Below are 20,660 nucleotides of genomic sequence, written 5' to 3' on the forward strand. Positions count from 1 at the left end.
TGCCGTTTAGGTCATATCGGTGTAAAGCGCATGAAGAAACTCCATACTGATGGGCTTTTGGAACCAGTTGATTATGAATCACTTGGTACTTGCGAACCGTGCCTCATAGGCAAGATGACTAAAACACCGTTCTCCGGTACTATGGATAGAGCAACAGATTTATTGGAAATCATACATACCGATGTATGTGGTCCGATGAATATTGAGGCTCGTGGCGGATATCGTTATTTTCTCACCTTCACAGATGATTTAAGCAGATATGGGTATATCTACTTAATGAAACACAAGTCTGAAACATTTGAAAAGTTCAAAGAATTTCAGAGTGAAGTTGAAAATCATCGTAACAAGAAAATAAAGTTTCTACGATCTGATCGTGGAGGAGAATATTTGAGTTATGAGTTTGGTGTACATTTGAAAAATTGTGGAATAGTTTCGCAACTCACGCCACCCGGAACACCACAGCGTAATGGTGTGTCCGAAAGTCGTAATCGTACTTTACTAGATATGGTGCGATCTATGATGTCTCTTACTGATTTACCGCTATCGTTTTGGGGTTATGCTTTAGAGACGACCGCATTCACGTTAAATAGGGCACCATCAAAATCCGTTGAGACGACGCCTTATGAACTATGGTTTGGCAAGAAACCAAAGTTGTCGTTTCTTAAAGTTTGGGGCCGCGATGCTTATGTGAAAAAGCTTCAACCTGATAAGCTCGAACCCAAAGCGGAGAAATGTGTCTTCATAGGATACCCAAAGGAGACTATTGGGTACACCTTCTATCACAGATCCGAAGGCAAGACATTCGTTGCTAAGAATGGATCATTTCTAGAGAAGGAGTTTCTCTCGAAAGAAGTGAGTGGGAGGAAAGTAGAACTTGACGAGGTAACTGTACCTGCTCCATTATTGGAAAATAAGTACATCACAGAAAACTGTTTCTGCGACACCTATACCAATTAGTGAGGAAGCTAATGATGATGATCATGAAACTTCAGGACAAGATACTACTGAACCACCTAGATCAACCAGAGTGAGATCCGCACCAGAGTGGTACGGCAATCCAATTCTGGAAGCCATGCTACTAGATCACGATGAACCTACGAACTATGAAGAAGCGATGGTGAGCCCAGATTCCGCAAAGTGGCTTGAAGCCATGAAATCTGAGATGGGATCCATGTATGAGAACAAAGTATGGACTTTGGTTGACTTGCCCGATGATCGGCAAGCAATTGAGAATAAATGGATCTTCAAGAAAAAGACTGACGCTGACGGTAATATTACTGTCTATAAAGCTCGACTTGTGGCAAAAGGTTTTCGACAAGTTCAAGGGGTTGACTACGATGAGACCTTATCACCCGTAACGATGCTTAAGTCTGTCAGAATCATGTTAGCAATTGCCGCATTTTATGATTATGAAATATGGCAGATGGATGTCAAAACTGCATTCCTGAATGGATTTCTGGAAGAAGAGTTGTATATGATGCAACCAGAAGGTTTTGTCGATCCAAAGGGAGCTAACAAAGTGTGCAAACTCCAGCGATCCATTTATGGACTGGTGCAAGCATCTCGGAGTTGGAATAAACGCTTTGATAGTGTGATCAAAGCATTTGGCTTTATACAGACTTTTGGAGAAGCCTGTATTTACAAGAAAGTGAGTGGGAGCTCTGTAGCATTTCTGATATTATATGTGGATGACATATTGCTGATTGGAAATGATATAGAATTTCTGGATAGCATAAAGGGATACTTGAATAAAAGTTTTTCGATGAAAGACCTCGGGGAAGCTGCTTACATATTAGGCATAAAGATCTATAGAGATAGATCAAGACGCTTAATTGGACTTTCACAAAGCACATACCTTGACAAGATTTTGAAGAAGTTCAAAATGGATCAAGCAAAGAAAGGGTTCTTGCCTGTGTTACAAGGTGTGAAGTTGAGTCAGACTCAATGCCCGACCACTGCAGAAGATAGAGAGAAAATGAAAGATGTTCCCTATGCTTCAGCCATAGGCTCTATCATGTATGCAATGCTGTGTACCAGACCTGATGTGTGCCTTGCTATAAGTTTAGCAGGAAGGTACCAAAGTAATCCAAGAGTGGATCACTGGACAGCGGTCAAGAACATCCTGAAATACCTGAAAAGTATTAAGGATATGTTTCTCGTATATGGAGGTGACAAAGAGCTCACCGTAAGAAGTTACGTTGATGCAAGCTTTGACACTGATCCGGACGATTCTAAATCGCAAACCGGATACGTGTTTACTTTAAACGGTGGAGCTGTCAGTTGGTGCAGTTCTAAACAAAGCGTCGTAGCGGCATCTACATGTGAAGCGGAGTACATAGTTGCTTCAGAAGCAGCGAACGAAGGAGTCTGGATGAAGGAGTTCATATCCGATCTAGGTGTCATACCTAGTGCATCGGGTCCAATGAAAATCTTTTGTGACAATACTGGTGCAATTGCTTTGGCAAAGGAATCCAGATTTCACAAAAGGACCAAACACATCAAGAGACGCTTCAACTCCATCTGGGATCTAGTCCAGGTGGGAGACATAGAGATTTGCAAGATACATATGGATCTGAATGTTGCAGACCCGTTGACTAAGCCTCTTCCACGAGCAAAACATGATCAGCACCAAGGCTCCATGGGTGTTAGAATCATTACTGTGTAATCTAGATTATTGACTCTAGTGCAAGTGGGAGACTGAAGGAAATATGCCCTAGAGGCAATAATAAAGTTATTATTTATTTCCTTATATCATGATAAATGTTTATTATTCATGCTAGAATTGTATTAACCGGAAACATAATACATGTGTGAATACATAGACAAACAGAGTGTCACTAGTATGCCTCTACTTGACTAGCTCGTTAATCAAAGATGGTTATGTTTCCTAACCATGACCAAAGAGTTGTTATTTGATTAATGAGGTCACATCATTAGTTGAATTATCTGATTGACATGACCCATTTCATTAGCTTAGCACCCGATCGTTTAGTATGTTGCAATTGCTTTCTTCATGACTTATACATGTTCCTATGACTATGAGATTATGCAACTCCCGTTTGCCGGAGGAACACTTTGGGTACTACCAAACGTCACAACGTAACTGGGTGATTATAAAGGAGTACTACAGGTGTCTCCAATGGTAGATGTTGGGTTGGCGTATTTCGAGATTAGGGTTTGTCACTCCGATTGGCGGAGAGGTATCTCTGGGCCCTCTCGGTAATACACATCACATAAGCCTTGCAAGCATTATAACTAAGATGTTAGTTGTGAGATGATGTATTACGGAACGAGTAAAGAGACTTGCCCGTAACGAGATTGAACTAGGTATTGGATACCGACGATCGAATCTCGGGCAAGTAACATACCGATGACAAAGGGAACAACGTATGTTGTTATGCAGTCTGACCGATAAAGATCTTCGTAGAATATGTAGGAGCCAATATGGACATCCAGGTCCCGCTATTGGTTATTGACCGGAGACGTGTCTCGGTCATGTCTACATTGTTCTCGAACCGTAGGGTCCGCACGCTTAACGTTACGATGACAGTTATTATGAGTTTATGCATTTTGATGTACCGAAGGTTGTTCGGAGTCCCGGATGTGATCACGGACATGATGAGGAGTCTCGAAATGGTCGAGACATAAAGATTGATATATTGGAAGCCTATGTTTGGACATCGGAAGTGTTCCGGGTGAAATCGGGAATTTTACCGGAGTACCGGGAGGTTACCAGAACCCCCCGGGAACCAAATGGGCCTTATTGGGCCTTAGTGGAAAGGTGAAAGGGGCAGCCCAAGGTGGGCTGCGCGCCACCCCCCTCCCCTAGTCCTATTAGGACTAGGAGAGGTGGCCGGCCACCTCTCTCCCTCTCTTTCCACTTGGGAGTCCTATTAGGAATAGGATTGGGGGGGAGTCCTACTCCCGGTAGGAGTAGGACTCCTCCTGCGCCTCCCTAGCTTGGCCGGCCAGCCCTCCCCCTCTCAACCTTTATATACAGGGGCAGGGAGCACCTCTAGACACACAAGTTGATCCTTGAGATCGTTCCTTAGCCGTGTGCGGTGCCCCCTGCCACCAAATTCCACCTCGATCATATCGTTGTAGTGCTTAGGCGAAGCCCTACGTCGGTAGTACATCAAGATCGTCACCACGCCGTCGTGCTGACGGAACTCTTCCTCGACGCTTTGCTGGATCGGAGCCCGAGGATCGTCATCGAGCTGAACGTGTGCTAAGAACTCGGAGGTACCGGAGTAACGGTGCTTGGATCGGTCGGATCGGGAAGAAGACGTACGACTACTTCCTCTACGTCGTGTCAACGCTTCCGTTGTGATCTACAAGGGTACGTAGATCAGACTCTCCCCTCGTTGCTATACATCACCATGATCTTGCATGTGCGTAGGAAAATTTTGAAATTACTACGTTACCCAACAGCTGTTGCTTTCTTCATGACTTATACATGTTCCTATGACTATGAGATTATGCAACTCCCATTTGCCAGAGGAACACTTTGTGTGCTACCAAACGTCACAACGTAAGTGGGCGATTATAAAGGAGCTCTACAGGTGTCTCCAAAGGTACATGTTGGGTTGGCGTATTTCGAGATTAGGATTTGTCACTCCGATTGTTGGAGAGGTATCTCTGGGCCCTCTCGGTAATGCACATCACATAAGCCTTGCAAGCATTGCAACTAATGAGTTAGTTGCGAGATGATGTATTACGGAACGAGTAAAGAGACTTGCCGGTAACGAGATTGAACTAGGTATTGAGATACCGATGATCGAATCTCGGGCAAGTAACATACCGATGACAAAGGGAACAACGTATGTTGTTATGCGGTCTGACCGATAAAGATCTTCGTAGAATATGTGGGAGCCAATATGAGCATCCAGGTTCCGCTATTGGTTATTGACCAGAGACGTGTCTCGGTCATGTCCACATTGTTCTCGAACCCGTAGGGTCCGCACGCTTAAGGTTTCGATGACAGTTATATTATGAGTTTATGAGTTTTGATGTACTGAAGGAGTTCGGAGTCCCGGATGAGATCGGGGACATGACGAGGACTCTCGAAATGGTCGAGAAGTAAAGATCGATATATTGGACGACTATATTCGGACATCGGAAAGGTTCCGAGTGATTCGGGTATTTTCGGGGGTACCGGGGAGTTACGGAATACGAGGAAGAAGCAATGGGCCTCATGGGCCAAGTGGTGGAAGAGAGGAGGCAGGGCGCGCGGCCCCCCTAGCCCAAACCGAATTGGACTAGGGGGCCGGCCCCCCTTTCCTCCTTTTCCTCCCTCTCCTTCCTTCTCCTTCTCCTTCCCTTCCTTCCCCTCTCCTACTTGGACTAGGAAAGAGGGGGGAATCCTACTTGGAGTAGGATTGCCCCCCCTTGGGCGCGCCTCCTCCCCTTGGCCGCCTCTCCCCCCTTGCTCCTTTATATACGGGGGCAGGGGGGCACCCCATGACACACAAGTTGATCTTCGTGATCGTTCTCTTAGCCGTGTGTGGTGCCCCCCTCCACCATACTCCTCGATAATATTGTAACGGTGCTTAGGCGAAGCCTTGCGACGGTAGAACATCAAGATCGTCACCACGCCGTCGTGCTGACGGAAATCTTCCCCGACACTTTGCTCGATCGGAGCCCGGGGATCGTCATCGAGCTGAACGTGTGCTAGAACTTGGAGGTGATGTAGTTTTGGTGCTTGATCGGTCGGGCCGTGAAGACGTACGACTACATCAACCGCGTTGTTATAACGCTTCCGTTGTCGGTCTACGAGGGTACGTAGACAACACTCTCCCCTCTCATGGCTATGCATCACCATGATCTTGCCCGAGACACGTCTCCGGTCAATAACCAATAGTGGAACCTGGATGCTCATATTGGCTCCTACATATTCTACGAAGATCTTTATCGGTCAGACCGCATAACGACATACATTGTTCCCTTTGTCATCGGTATGTTACTTGCCCGAGATTCGATCGTCGGTATCTCAATACCTAGTTCAATCTCGTTACCGGCAAGTCTCTTTACTCGTTCCGTAATACATCATCTCACAACTAACTCATTAGTTGCATTGCTTGCAAGGCTTAAGTGATGAGTATTACCGAGAGGGCCCAGAGATACCTCTCCGACAATCGGAGTGACAAATACTAATCTCGAAATACGCCAACCCAACATGTACCTTTGGAGACACCTGTAGAGCACCTTTATAATCACCCAGTTACGTTGTGACGTTTGGTAGCACACAAAGTGTTCCTCCGGCAAACGGGAGTTGCATAATCTCATAGTCATAGGAACATGTATAAGTCATGAAGAAAGCAATAGCAACATACTAAACGATCGGGTACTAAGCTAATGGAATGGGTCATGTCAATCACATCATTCTCCTAATGATGTGATCCCATTAATAAAATGACAACACATGTCTATGGTTAGGAAACATAACCATCTTCGATCAACGAGCTAGTCAAGTAGAGGCATACTAGTGGCGTTTAGTTTGTCTATGTATTCACACATGTATTATGTTTCCTGTTAATACAATTCTAGCATGAATAATAAACATTTATCATGAAATAAGGAAATAAATAATAACTTTATTATTACCTCTAGGGCATATTTCTTTCAGTCTCCCACTTGCACTAGAGTCAATAATCTAGATCACATCGCCATGTGATTTAACATCAATAGTTCACATCATCATGTGATTAACACCCATAGTTCACATCATCATGTGACCAACACTCAAAGGGTTTACTAGAGTCACCAATCTAGTTCACATCTCTTTGTGATTAACACCCAAAGAGTACTAAGGTGTGATCAGGTTTTGCTTGTGAGAGAAGCTTAGTCAACGGGTCTGGCAAAATTCAGATCCGTATGTATTTTTCAAATTTCTATGTCTACAATGCTCTGCACGGAGCTACTTTAGCTAATTGCTCCCACTTTCAATATGTATCTAGATTGAGACTTAGAGTCATCTAGATTAGTGTCAAAACTTGCATCGAGTAACCTTTTACGATGAACCTTTTTGTCACTTCCATAATCGAGAAACATATCCTTATTTCACTAAGGATAATTGTGACCGCTGTCCAGTGATATACTTCGTAGATCACTATTGTACTCCCTCGCTTAACACAGTGTAGGGTATACAATAGATCTGGTACACAGCATGGCATACTTTATAGAATCTATGGCTAAGGCATAGGGAATGACTTTCATTCTCTTTCTATCTTCTGTCGTGGTCGGGCTTTGAGTCTTACTCAATTTCACACCTTGTAACACAGGCAAGAACTCTTTCTTTGACTATTCCATTTTGAACTACTTCAAGATCTTGTCAAGGTATGTACTCATTGAAAAATCTTATCAAGCGTTTTGATCTATCTCTATAGATCTTGATGCTCAATATGTAAGCAGCTTCACCGAGGTCCTTCTTCGAAAAACTCCTTTCAAATACTCCTTTATACTTTGCAAAATAATTCTACATTATTTCCGATCAACAATATGCCATTTACATATACTTATCAGAAATGTTTGTAGTGCTCCCACTCACTTTCTTGTAAATACAGGCTTCATCGCAAGTCTGTATAAAACTATATGCTTTGATCAACTTATCAAAGCGTGTATTCCAACTCCGAGATGCTTGCACCAGTCCATAGATGGATCGCTGGAGCTTGCATATTTTGTTAACACCTTTAGGATTGACAAAACCTTATGGTTGCATCATATACAACTTTAAGCATCGATCTTTAAGAAATCCATTAAGGATTGCAGTTTTGTTATCCATTTGCCAGATTTCATAAAATGTGGCAATTGCTAACATGATTCGGACAGACTTTAAGCATCGATACGAGTGAGAAAATCTCATCATAGTCAACACCTTGAACTTTGTCAAAAACCTTTTTCGACAAGTCTAGCTTTGTAGATAGTAACACTACTATCAGCGTCCATCTTCCTCTTGAAGATCCATGTATTTTCTATGGCTTGCCGGTCATCGGGCAAGTCAACCAAAGTCCATACTTTGTTCTCATACATGGATCCTATCTCAGATTTCATGGCCTCAAACCATTTCGCGGAATCTGGGCTCATCATCGCTTCCTCATAGTTCGCAAGTTCGTCATGGTCTAGTAACATGACTTCCAGAACAGGATTACCGTACCACTTTGGTGCGGATCTCACTCTGGTTTACCTACGAGATTCGGTAGTAACTTGATCTGAAGTTACATGATCATCATCATTAGCTTCCTCACTAATTGGTGTAGTAGTCACAAGAACAGATTTCTTTGATGAACTACTTTCCTATAAGGGAGATGGTACAATTACCTTATCAAGTTTTCTACTTTCCTCCCACTCACTTCTTTTGAGAGAAACTCCTTCTCTGGAAAGGATCCATTCTCAGCAACGAATATCTTGCCTTCGGATCTGTGATAGAAGGTGTACCCAACTGTCTCCTTTGGGTATCCTATGAAGACACATTTCTCTGATTTGGGTTTGAGCTTATCAGGACGAAACTTTTTCATATATGCATCGCAACCCCAAACTTTAAGAAACGACAACTTTGGTTTCTTGCCAAACCACAGTTCATAAGGCGTCGTCTCAACGGATTTTGATGGTGCCCTATTTAACGTGAATGCAGCTGTCTCTAATGCATGACCCCAAAACGATAGTGGTAAATCGGTAAGAAACATCATAGATTGTACTATATCTAATAAAGTATAGTTATGACGTTCGGACACACCATTATGCTGTGGTGTTCCAGGTGGCACGAATTTGTGAAACTATTCCACATTGTTTTAATTGAAGACCAAACTCGTAACTCAAATATTTGTCTCCGCGATCAGATCGTGGAAACTTTATCTTCTTGTCACGATGATTTTCCACATCACTCTGAAATTCTTTGAACTGTTCAAAATGTTTCAGACTTATGTTTCATCAAGTAGATATACCCATATCTGCTCAAATCATCTGTGAAGGTCAGAAAATAACAATACCCGCCGCGAGCCTTAACACTCATCGGATCACATACATCAGTATGTATTATTTCCAATAAGTCAGTTGCTCGCTCCACTGTTCCGGAGAACGGAGTCTTAGTCATCTTGCCCATGAGGCATGGTTCGCACGCATCAAGTGATTCATAATCAAGTGATTCCAAAAGCCCATAAGCATGGAGTTTCTTCATGCGCTTTACACCAATATGACCTAAATGGCAGCGCCACAAATAAGTTGCACTATCATTATTAACTTTGCATCTTTTGTTTCAATATTATGAATATGTGTATCACTATGATCGAGATCCAACGAACCATTTTCATTGGGTGTGTAACCATGTAAGGTTTTATTCATGTAAACAGAACAACAATTTATTCTCTTACTTAAATGAATAACCATATTGCAATAATCATGATCAAATCATATTCATGCTCAACACCAAATAACACTTATTTAGGTTCCACACTAATCCCGAAAGTATAGGGAGTGTGCGATGATGATCATATCAATCTTGGAACCACTTCCAACTCTCATCGTCACTTCACCCTTAACTAGTCTCTGTTCATTCTGCAACTCCCGTTTCGAGTTACTAATCTTAGCAACTGAACTAGTACCAAATACTGAGGGGTTGCTATGAACACTAGTAAAGTACACATCAATAACATGTATATCAAATATACCTTTGTTTACTTTGCCATCATTTCTTATCCACCAAATACTTGGGGTAGTTCCGCTTCCAGTGACCAATCCCTTTGCAGTATAAGCACTTAGTCTCAGGCTTAGGACCAGACTTGGGTTTCTTCACATAAGCAGCAACTTGCTTGCCGTTCTTCTTGAAGTTCCCCTTCTTCCTTTTGCCCTTTTCTTGAAACTAGTGGTCTTGTCTACCATCAACACTTGATGTTTTTCTTGATTTCTACCTTTGTTGATTTTAGCATCACGAAGATCTTGGGAATCATTTCCGTTATCCCTTGCATATTATAGTTCATCACAAAGTTCTACTAACTTGGTGATGGTGACTAGAGAATTCTGTCAATCAATATTTTATCTGGAAGATTAACTCCCACTTGATTCAAGCGATTGTAGTACCCAGACAATCTGAGCACATGCTCACTAGTTGAGCAATTCTCCTCCATCTTTTAGCTATAGAACTTGTTGGAGACTTCATATCTCTCAACTCGGGTATTTGCTTGAAATATTAACTTCAACTCCTGGAACATCTCATATGGTCCATGACGTTCAAAACGTCTTTGAAGTCCCGATTCTAAGCCGTTAAGCATGGTGCACTAAACTATCAAGTAGTCATCATATTGAGCTAGCCAAACGTTCATAACGTCTGCATCTGCTCCTGCAATAGGTCTGTCACCTAGCGGTGCATCAAGGACATAATTCTTCTGTGCAGCAATGAGGATAAACCTTAGATCACGGATCCAATCCGCATCATTGCTACTAACATCTTTCAACACAATTTTCTCTAGGAACATATCAAAATAAACATATGAAAGCAACAACGCGAGCTATTGATCTACAACATAGATATGCTAATACTACCAGGACTAAGTTCATGATAAATTAAAGTTCAATTAATCATATTACTTAAGAACTCCCACTTAGATAGACATCCCTCTAATCCTCTAAGTGATCACGTGATCCATATCAACTAAACCATGTCCGATCATCACGTGAGATGGAGTAGTTTCAACGGTGAACATCAATATGTTGATCATATCTACTATATGATTCACGCTCGACCTTTCGGTCTCCGTGTTCCGAGGCCATATCTGTATATGCTTGGCTCGTCAAGTATAACCTGAGTATTCCGTGTGTGCAACTGTTTTGCACCCGTTGTATTTGAACGTAGAGCCTATCACACCCGATCATCACGTGGTGTCTCAGCACGAAGAACTTTCGCAACGGTGCATACTCAGGGAGAACACTTCTTGATAATTAGTGAGATGTCATCTTAAAATGCTACCGTCAATCAAAGCAAGATAAGATGCATAAAAGATAAACATCACATGCAATCAATATAAGTGAAATGATATGGCCATCATCATCTTGTGCTTGTGATCTCCATCTTCGAAGCACCGTCATGATCACCATCGTCACCGGCGTGACACCTTGATCTCCACCGTAGCATCGTTATCGTCTCGCCAATCTTATGCTTCTACGACTATTGCTTTGTACGTACTCTCGGGCAATTCGTTGTCCTTTGGAAGCATATCCTTTATCATTACCAGCAACTTTCCAAATCCCTTGTTAGATACACCATTCTCTGCCTTCCATTGCAGCAATTCGAGTGTGGTGCCCAGCTTTTTCTTGTCACCTACGCAATTCGGGTACAACAATTTTTTGTGATCCTCTGACATGCGCTGCAACTTCTTCTTCTCCAAATCACTTGCGCAGTTTCTCTTTGCATCGGCAATGGCCCGACCTAGATCATCAACGGGTTCCTCTGATGCCTCTTCTTCAGGTTCTTCCCGCATTGCCGCCCCAGCTTCTTCCCGCATTACCGTCTCAGCTTCTTCCCCCATTGTTGTATCATCGTATTCAGGGAACCCATGGCCAGGATAGCTGTCGTCGTCCTCTTCTTCTTCATTGTCTTCCATCATAACCCCTCTTTCTCCGTGCTTGGTACAAACATTATAGTGGGGCATGAAACCGGACTCAAACAGGTGGACATGAATGGTTCTTGATGTAGAGTAATTGTGACCATTCTTACAGCCAGCACATGGAAAAGGCATAAAACCATCCGCCCGCTTGTTTGCCTCAGCCGCAATCAGAAAAGTATGCACGCCCTCAACGAACTAGGGAGAGCATCGGTCATCATACATCCATTGCCGGCTCATCTTCATTACACAACACCGAATAGACCAAATTAATACAAGTTCATACAACACTTAAATGCAACAAACAAATAACTCTCTAGCTAAAGCATTTAAATGCAACAACAAATGCGATCAAGATCGCAACTAAGGTAACAATGGATCCAACAGCATAATGATACCAAGCCTCACTATCGATGGCATATTTTCTAATCTTTCTAATCTTCAAGCGCATTTTCTCCATCTTGATCTTGTGATCATCGACGACATCGGCGACATGCAACTCCAATTCCATCTTCTCCCCCTCAATTCTTTTCAATTTTTCTTTCAAGTACTCGTTTTCTCTTTCAACTAAATTTAACCTCTCGACAATAGGGTCGGTTGGAATTTCCGGTTCACATACCTCCTAGAAAAAATTTCTATGTCAACTTGATGGGCATAATTTGTCATAAACACGAAATGCAACTAGTTTTAAAAGAGAATATATATACCACATCCGAATCATAACAAGGACGAGGGCCGACGGGGACGGATATCAAAACCATGGCACTATATGTATAACAAACAACGTATGGATAAGATAATTATACGAGTAACTATATATCCAAATCACACAAACATCAATTTTTATATAAAATTTCATGAACAAAGAGGCTCACCACAAGGTGGTGCCGGCGACGGGACGGTGCGGGCGATCGACGGTGGTTACGACGGAGATTTAGAAGGCACTAAGTAAACCACACCTACATATGCAAACTAAGTGTTATTTTTGACCTGAAATTGCATATAAATCAAATACTAGCACATATATATATTTCCTCCCAAATTACGAAACTCACAAATTAATCACTATATAAAGCATTGCAAGAGTAAATCTAGCAATGAGAGATGAAAGGACAAAGTTGCTAACCTTTGTGATCATTTCAATGGATGGGGGCCTTCAAATCTTGACAAAATTTGGGCAAAGTGTGTGATGAGCTCGAGAGGAAGAGGGGAAGAACAGAGAGGAGAGGGGAAAGGGGAATTACATAGCGAGCTCGGGTGGACGAAGGGTTTATGTAGGACGACCTTTAGTACCGGTTCGTGCCAAGAACCGGTACTAAAGGGGCTGGAGGGGCCCCTGTCTGACAACATCCTGCCACCACTCTCATTAGTACCTGTTCGTGGCACGAACCGGTGCTAAAGGTTCGCCACGAACCGGTACTAATGAAAGCGACCCGGCTAGCCGTTGGAACCGGCACTAATGTATACATTAGTGCTGGCTCAAATACAAACCGGCACTAATGTGCTTCACGTTTGACCCTTTTTCTACTAGTGTAGCAGTTCCTATTTTTTAACTATTGTGTGCCAGATAATTGAATTGGCAATGTCTGCATAAATATGATGTATTAAATTATGTTATGAGAGGGATTTGTTCATTTTCAAAACTAAGGAGGTTGGATGAGCTTAAAGCACCTATTCACCAGTTAACTGAACTTTTGTAATTGTATTTTAAATCCACAAGAGGGCAAAATCATTGTTCTTTCCCAGACCATCTAAATCAGATGGATGAGCTCCAAACTCCCATTGCCATTTTTCACTTTTGTGTTTTAATTTGTACTCGAGTGCCTTTGGACATATGGCACTATGGATAGGTGACATTAGCACAATTGACACGACCAATGGTTGGGGAGGCGGGGTCTTTTCGCTGGGGTGGAGGAGCAGGGGAGGCCCAGGAGGCCAGCGGTGGGGGAGCAGCGACGCCGGCCTGCTAGGATGGAGCAGCGAGGCCCGAGCTCCATGGTTGTGGTCGGTTCATCCTATCACAAGATCCCCTCTTGCTCATCCTTCTCCTCTCCCCATATCTTCCTCTTTTGTTTGTGTTCCTCCGATTTGCAAGGATTGTGGGAAGCAAATATATGTGGGTGGGTTGTTTCTTCTTGTGTGAAAGTCTCTTTCATGCTGGTCTATTGATTCCTTGTTGCTTTGTTCATGACTGACTTTGTTCTTGTCTTTCTTTTCCTTCATAATTTTGCAGGGGGTTGTTTTGGAATAATAATCTTTCGTGGTTACTGGAAGGTAGAAATATGGGAGATAGCACACACGCATTAACATAGTAAATGTTTGAACCATACCGTTACCTAAAACCATTGCTTCACACTGAGCCTTGATGCTGACAAGATGGAAACTATGAAATTGGATTTTTCTTAATTTTCTTATTATAGAGGTATATTTTAATTTGCAGCCTCGATGATGTCTATATCCAATATGTATATCTACAAGTAGTGTTTTATGTGTGTATTATGATCCGCCGCCAGAACAAAAATAGTTCAAATTTACTGCTTTCGACCATAACTCATTGAGTGAATTTGTAAGCATCCACAAACTATTCACCAGTTAGAATTTCAAAGAGGGTTTTATATGCCCTATTTTCATTTTGATCAGTCCATGGCATCCTTGCATTAATATTGTATGACATTGTTTATTCATGTTCAGATGTTCTATTCGGTGCTAATGCTACATGTATGTGCTTATTAGGTCAGCATGGTAATTTGTTTGATGCCCATATAGAGATGCTACTTTATTTTATAGTTCATCTTTTCTATCCATTTCTTAATAATCTCAATGATTTTTAATGAAATGGCACCATAATATATCATGTGGTGGTAGGAAATATGGTTACATGGAATTTTGTATCTTCTTAGATAAAGAACTATTATCAAATAAAATCTGCATGTGAATTCCCATATCTCTTGGTTATTTATATATGTGTTGCATATCATTCCTAACCAATTTCTTACTATTACTTAGGGTGTGTTTGTTTGGGCTACAATTTCCACGCCTGCAGCTGAAGGAGCGGCTGTAGCTGGTGATGAAGAGAGGCACTTCGCATTTGCCCACAAGAAGTACAGATCAGTAAAGTACAGAGAGGCTTCAAAGCATGGTAACATTGTTTATGAAAAGAATCCACAAGGGACTGATAACCTACTTCTTGGAGTTATCTACTATCAGTTTATGACTTGGTGCTAGCTGAAGCTTCTATTTTCTACCAAAACTGCTGTTAACAAAAGAACTCTAGCGGTCCAGGATTTTATCCTAAACCGCTATTATACACACAAGAGAGCATTTTAATAACCAAAGAACTCTAGCCATGCTTTGTGATATACTACGTGTATATGTACGATGTACTAGCAGTTCCTATTTTTTAACTATTGTGTGCCAGATAATTGAATTGGCAATGTCTGCGTAAATATGATGTATTAAATTATGTTATGAGAGGGATTTGTTCATTTCCAAAACTAAGGAGGTTGGATGAGCTTAAAGCACCTATTCACCAGTTAACTGAACTTTTCTAATTGTATTTTAAATCCACAAGAGGGCAAAATCGTTGTTCTTTCCCAGACCATCTAAATCAGATGGATGAGCTCCAAACTCCCATTGCCATTTGTCACTTTTGTGTCTTAATTTTTACTCGAGTGCCTTTGGACATATGGCACTATGGATAGGTGACATTAGCACAATTGATGGTTGCTTCTCCTGTCCTATAGACTACATCTCCTTCCTGTATATATCAATATATCAACAAAACAAGAGATCTCTAATATCATTTTTGTATGGAGTTCACAGATGGTTGAAGATTTTTGCTGCCATGGAATTGTGAGTTTGTGACTATACATTCTTGTCCTATATGTGAAACTGAAGATATATTGTCTCTGTATGTGAATGTAAATATCCAGGTATGCAAGTCAACTTTTATTTACATATTTATCTTTGAAATGCATGCAAACAAGTCACATCTTACAGACAATTGCTCCCTTATAGGTAAATTTGATGATTCCTAAATTAACCAGTCAAAGATCGGTAGACAGTCAAGTGTATTGATAACTGGAGTTTAGAGCTCAAAATCATTTTAACATTTCTACCAACTGTATTTTCTTGTCAGCTTTCAGAGAAGAACAAGTACTGTTAGTCATTCTTTGACATGTATAATACTCCCTCCGTTCCGAATTACTTGTCGCAGATATGGATGTATCTAGATGTATTTTAGTTCTAGATACATCCATTTCTGCGACGAGTAATTTGGAACGGAGGGAGTACAATTCTGGAGATGTGAATGGTTGTATTCATTTAGTAGAGTATTAGTGGTGATGATTTATTTTCTTCGCTGTCAACTGGTGTATATCCTGATATGTTTAGCCAGTTCTGAAATTAATTTGTAAAGTAGGCTAAACAATTGTACAGTCTCTCAGTGTATTAGTACTCTGTTTTTTGGGCAGCCGGAAGAAATCAGTTTGTCATGACATGCGAAAATCTATTGATTTTATTAGCTAACAAAAATGTTTGTGAAATAGTTAGTTAGGCATCACAGTGAAGCTTGGCAAAGGGACTTCTCGTGAGGCCTACAAGGCTGGAAGCACTGTATGTAAAGTGGTACCCTCTAATGGATACTCATTTGTCAACTAATACATGACCATACTAGAGAAGCACACGTCTCGCACACACGATGACCCTAACAGGTTCTAAATGTGTATGTGGACGATCTTTAAATATGCGGATGATTATGATTTGAATAACTGGATGAGTATTCGGCATAAACAAAGTCATTGTCATTTTAACACAAGAAGCAAGCGGTGTCACATTGTACAAATAGCTATTGTTTGTGTTGAGTAGCAAAATTCATTCATTAGTTATTTGGCATCAAGAAAAGCAAACACCAATGCGGTGACACATACGTGTTCCATATAACTATCTGGAAAGTAGTAAATCCCTTCACCTTGGCAAGGCACTGTGATCAAAAGCCTAGCTCAAGCATGCCATAGCTCCTTGTATAATGCATCGCTAGAACTCCCTGCACAAGGAATTCATTGTGTGAACGAGGCAAACAATTCAAGGGGCCTTTCACCTTAATTTATAGCTGCAAATTTTAACAGTTGATCATGAGTTAATTTAACCAGTATTACTATCTAAACTGGTACTGCATGTAGGGATCAAGGACCCACCACTCGCCTTGGTAGCACCAATTTACAGTGGCCTCGCATACACCACTCCCAGCACAAAGCAGCAAACGCGACTCTGACTATGCGTGACCAACGTGACTACAGCAGGTCCTCAATATGTTTTTGAGTATTACTCTTGGTAATTTGGCAGCAGCGGCGATGTTGTGACCTAGACAAACACAACATCATCGAGGCCCGAGGCCGCCATAGTATTGCATCCCTCGCCATGCAGCAGCCCGATGTCGGTGGCTCCATCGACGCTTCATTAAAGCGTCGCCGTCCTCGACTTGTTGCGCCATTGGCAGCAGCGCTCGCTTCATTGCATCACTGGTGGCGAGCGTCGCCGTCCTCGACTTGCTGCCCTGCCATCCTTGACTTGTTGCGCCGCCCGCAGCAGCACCTGCTCTATTGCAATGCCGCCGGCAGCAACGCCCACTTCATTGCAGCACCGGTGGTGAGCGTCGCCGTCCTCGACTTCCCACACCGCCGGCAGTAGCACCCACTCTTCATGGCAGCTCCAACGGAGCTCCATTGCAGCTCGGGCGCCATGGTGCCGGGCTCCATTGCAACCCCGGCAGAGCTCCATTGCAGCTCCGGGCGCCGTGGTGCCGGGCTCCATTGTAGTCCCGGCAGACGATGCCCACAGTATCCCGTCGTCAGCCGGCGTCCATACTCTCGCCTCCGCCGTGTCAGGCTCGCAGCAGAGCCACTGAGCTTTGCAGCTGCCTAATCCAGCCATGGGCCACTCCCTCTACCTCACTTTCTCTTGGGATGCGCATGGACGCCATCGATTTGGCTGCATCGCTTGACAGAGGTAGCAGATCGGGGAGGTAGGAGGGGCTTGGGGGATGCAACAGATCAGGGAGAGAGGAACAGAGGAAGGGAGGAGGGGCTTGGAGGAATATGTGGATGTGTGTCTCTCGGCTGGAGATAAGAGAAAGGGAGGGCGGTGTGAGGACCCCACAGAAGCATGTGGCACACTAACAAGGCGGTTGGTGGAGAATAAGAAATCATGCAGCTCCTATATTTATGCAGCAACAATAGATTATTCATTTCCTGATACACTTGCAATTTCATAGTAATAGCCTGTGAAATTATGTCCAGTAATAACTCGGTCTCACTATATTCAAACGCATGCATAACTGTTAAACATGCCAGCTGAAATCACATGCAGATAGGTCAGCTTAATGATTCTACTACTTTTTTCCAGATGTCAGCAGTTAAACAAGAGGAGGCAGACACAACCAGCGATATCGGCGGCAGCCAAATTACCAAGAGTAATACTCAAAAACATATTTATGATGACTATTGACAAGTTTCAAATCATAGACATCATTTTATCTTCGCATGATCTTATTTATTCATTACAGACGAACCGCTATGTCGCAAGCACAATAAACCATTTGAGTATATTCATCACCCACGCAAAGCAAGCTCAATGCAAAAATTCAAAGGAAAGAAACTCAATCTAAAGCCAGGAAAGTATATTCTCCGCAGTAAGAGCTACATTACTCTTCTCATTTCAACTACTCTCATCACAACTACAAAATGGTATAACTTTGTACAATTTAACATAGGTAATCCTGGCATCCACTACCTAGATGAGTTTAGTCGGCACGTTGTGTGGGGGCAACATAGTTAAGCTCTACAACCATAATGTTCGTAGGCTGCGAAAGCTCATCCATAACACCACCACACCTAATCAGTACTATGTGTGCCACATGATGGAAACATTTGCTACAGATGGCAAAAGGATGGTAATCCTTTGCAATTACTTTGTTCTATTTCATACAATGACATCGTATAAAATGATATACTAACTAACCTTTACTATCATTTTCAGCACTTTAGGGTTTCTGTTTCTAAGGGCTCGCTTTTCTCACACATGGATGCTGACCATGGTGCCAATCATTACTGGAGACGGAACTACCGCTATCACAACCCGCTTTATCAAGGGTGTTGACAAAAGGGCCACCATCACTAGAGGCTAGAGCGACTTCTTGCATCAGGCGCACATGGAGGAACGTCAAGCATATGCTTTCGTGTTGAAATGCACTTCCAAGGGACTGCACCTAATCGTCTACTCAATATAATCAAGTTGCAAGAGCCCCTTATTATATAACTTAGCATTAGTATACATGCCTACCAAGACATCTATGTTTATCATGCTTTTAAATCTGATGTAATCACCTAAGACCATCCTATGTGTTTAATTGTCGGTCATTTGCTGCTTAGACTGTTGCCTGGTGCAGACCAGAGACAACGAAGACTTTCATATAAACTGAACGTCGATGCATCTTTTATTGAAAATGGAACAGATGGAGCAGGTGCAGTGCTACGTAATGCAGTTGGTGAAGCTATTGCAGGAGGTTACTGGCCTCTAGATCGATTTTTGATGCAGCAACAGCAGAGGCAACAACGCTTCAGAAGGGCAGTACATGATGGAAAAGTTGGGTTGTGTTCCAATAATAGTTGAAATAGATTCTCTAGAACTTGTACAAGCTTTTAATGGGGATCATTCAGGTGTGGAGTCCATACTCGGCTATACTAGTAGATTGTTTTTAGATTGCATCTAGAATTAGGAATATCTCTGTGCAACATTGCAACAGGAAGTGAACATGGTGGCGCACACATTAGCTTGGCATGCTTTTACTTCTAATTCTTTTCTGTTTTGGGAGGGTAATCCCCGTAGCTTTATTGTCCCGGGTGTAATGAAAGATGAATAATTATTCAACTTGAAATAAAGTGCGCCATGATGACATTCCCTCAAAAAAAATCTGAGCCAATTCACGTCAAATTGTAGCGCTATACATGGTGATGTTGATCTTTTTTCCCGTAGACTCCTGGCTGGACCGGGGGCGGCTATACCTCCCTCGCAGTGAGAGCACTCGCTTCCAGCAGCGCCTTATTAGGCTGGCCCGGCGTGGGGAGAAACGCTGGTTTTTTCTTTCCTTTTTTATTTATTTTCTTGTTTTATTACTTTTATTTAAATTTCTGAAATGAAACAATATTGTAGTGTCTAAACAAAAAAATCAAAGCGCTTTCAAAAGAAAATGTACGTGCTGTGTCATTTTAAACAATATTAGGCAACTTTAAAATAATATTGGTAGCATTAGGTAAAAATGTTTGTCACATTCAAAACATATTCACACACTTTCAAAAAATGTTTGTGTTATTTTAAGAACTGTTTAAATATTTGCCTAATTCAAAATTATATTTCATACTATTCAGAAAATGTTCACATGTTTTAAAACATATCACATTTAAAAGAATATTTACAAAATATTAAGAAAAGTTTTGTATAGTGTAAGGAAAAGTTTCGTGCCAATCAAAAAATGCACATTCCATTTTAAATAATTATTCACATGTTTCAAAAAAATGTTTCTAAAATTTTGAAAGCAAAAGTATTTAGACATTGTAAAAAAAGGGCTGCTACGTGTCGGCCGGTGGATCTTTTAAAAAGATCCACCGCCTCGCGAGCCGTCGAATCTGACCCAATCTAACGGGTGAACGTATTTCTCCACTTTGCAACAGAGATCTTGTTGTAGAAACATTTATAACATTGGTTGTGTTGCAGATATTTTTTTTGCAACACAGGTCTTGTTGCAGAATTATTTTTGCAATAGTTTTGTTGTAGATTTTTCTTGCAACGGAATTGGTGTTGCAGAATTTCTTTTTGCCATCTTCGCTTTTTTGGAACACATGTATTGCTGCGGAAAGAACTTATGCAACACATGTGATGTTTCAGAAAAAATTACTGAGGATGCTGCAATCCAAATTCTTACCTGCACTGCCCACCATCGACTTCTATAAGTTTTTCGTTAGACCGGCGGCCTCCACTTGAGGCGATGCTTGCACTGTGGATGGCAGCGACGAG

General features: G+C 41.9%; 1 long non-coding RNA gene and 1 pseudogene across 1 annotated transcript; both read right to left on the reverse strand.

Annotated features, from left to right (window-relative positions):
- Window positions 1-11,963: 11,963 nt before the first annotated feature.
- Window positions 11,964-12,552, reverse strand: LOC147967656 (uncharacterized). Its single transcript, XR_015603185.1, has 3 exons — window positions 12,467-12,552; window positions 12,299-12,356; window positions 11,964-12,213 (listed from the first exon to the last, which is right to left on the reverse strand). It is a non-coding gene; the product is annotated as an uncharacterized LOC147967656 (long non-coding RNA).
- A 3,836-nt stretch (window positions 12,553-16,388) lies between these two features.
- On the reverse strand, window positions 16,389-17,562 carry LOC147967657 (uncharacterized; annotated as a pseudogene).
- Between the last annotated feature and the right edge of the window lie 3,098 nt (window positions 17,563-20,660).

The sequence above is a fragment of the Triticum urartu genome, chromosome 5A, assembly GCF_056163025.1.
Source record: "Triticum urartu cultivar PI428250 chromosome 5A, HENAU_Tu73, whole genome shotgun sequence".
NCBI lineage: Eukaryota > Viridiplantae > Streptophyta > Magnoliopsida > Poales > Poaceae > Triticum > Triticum urartu.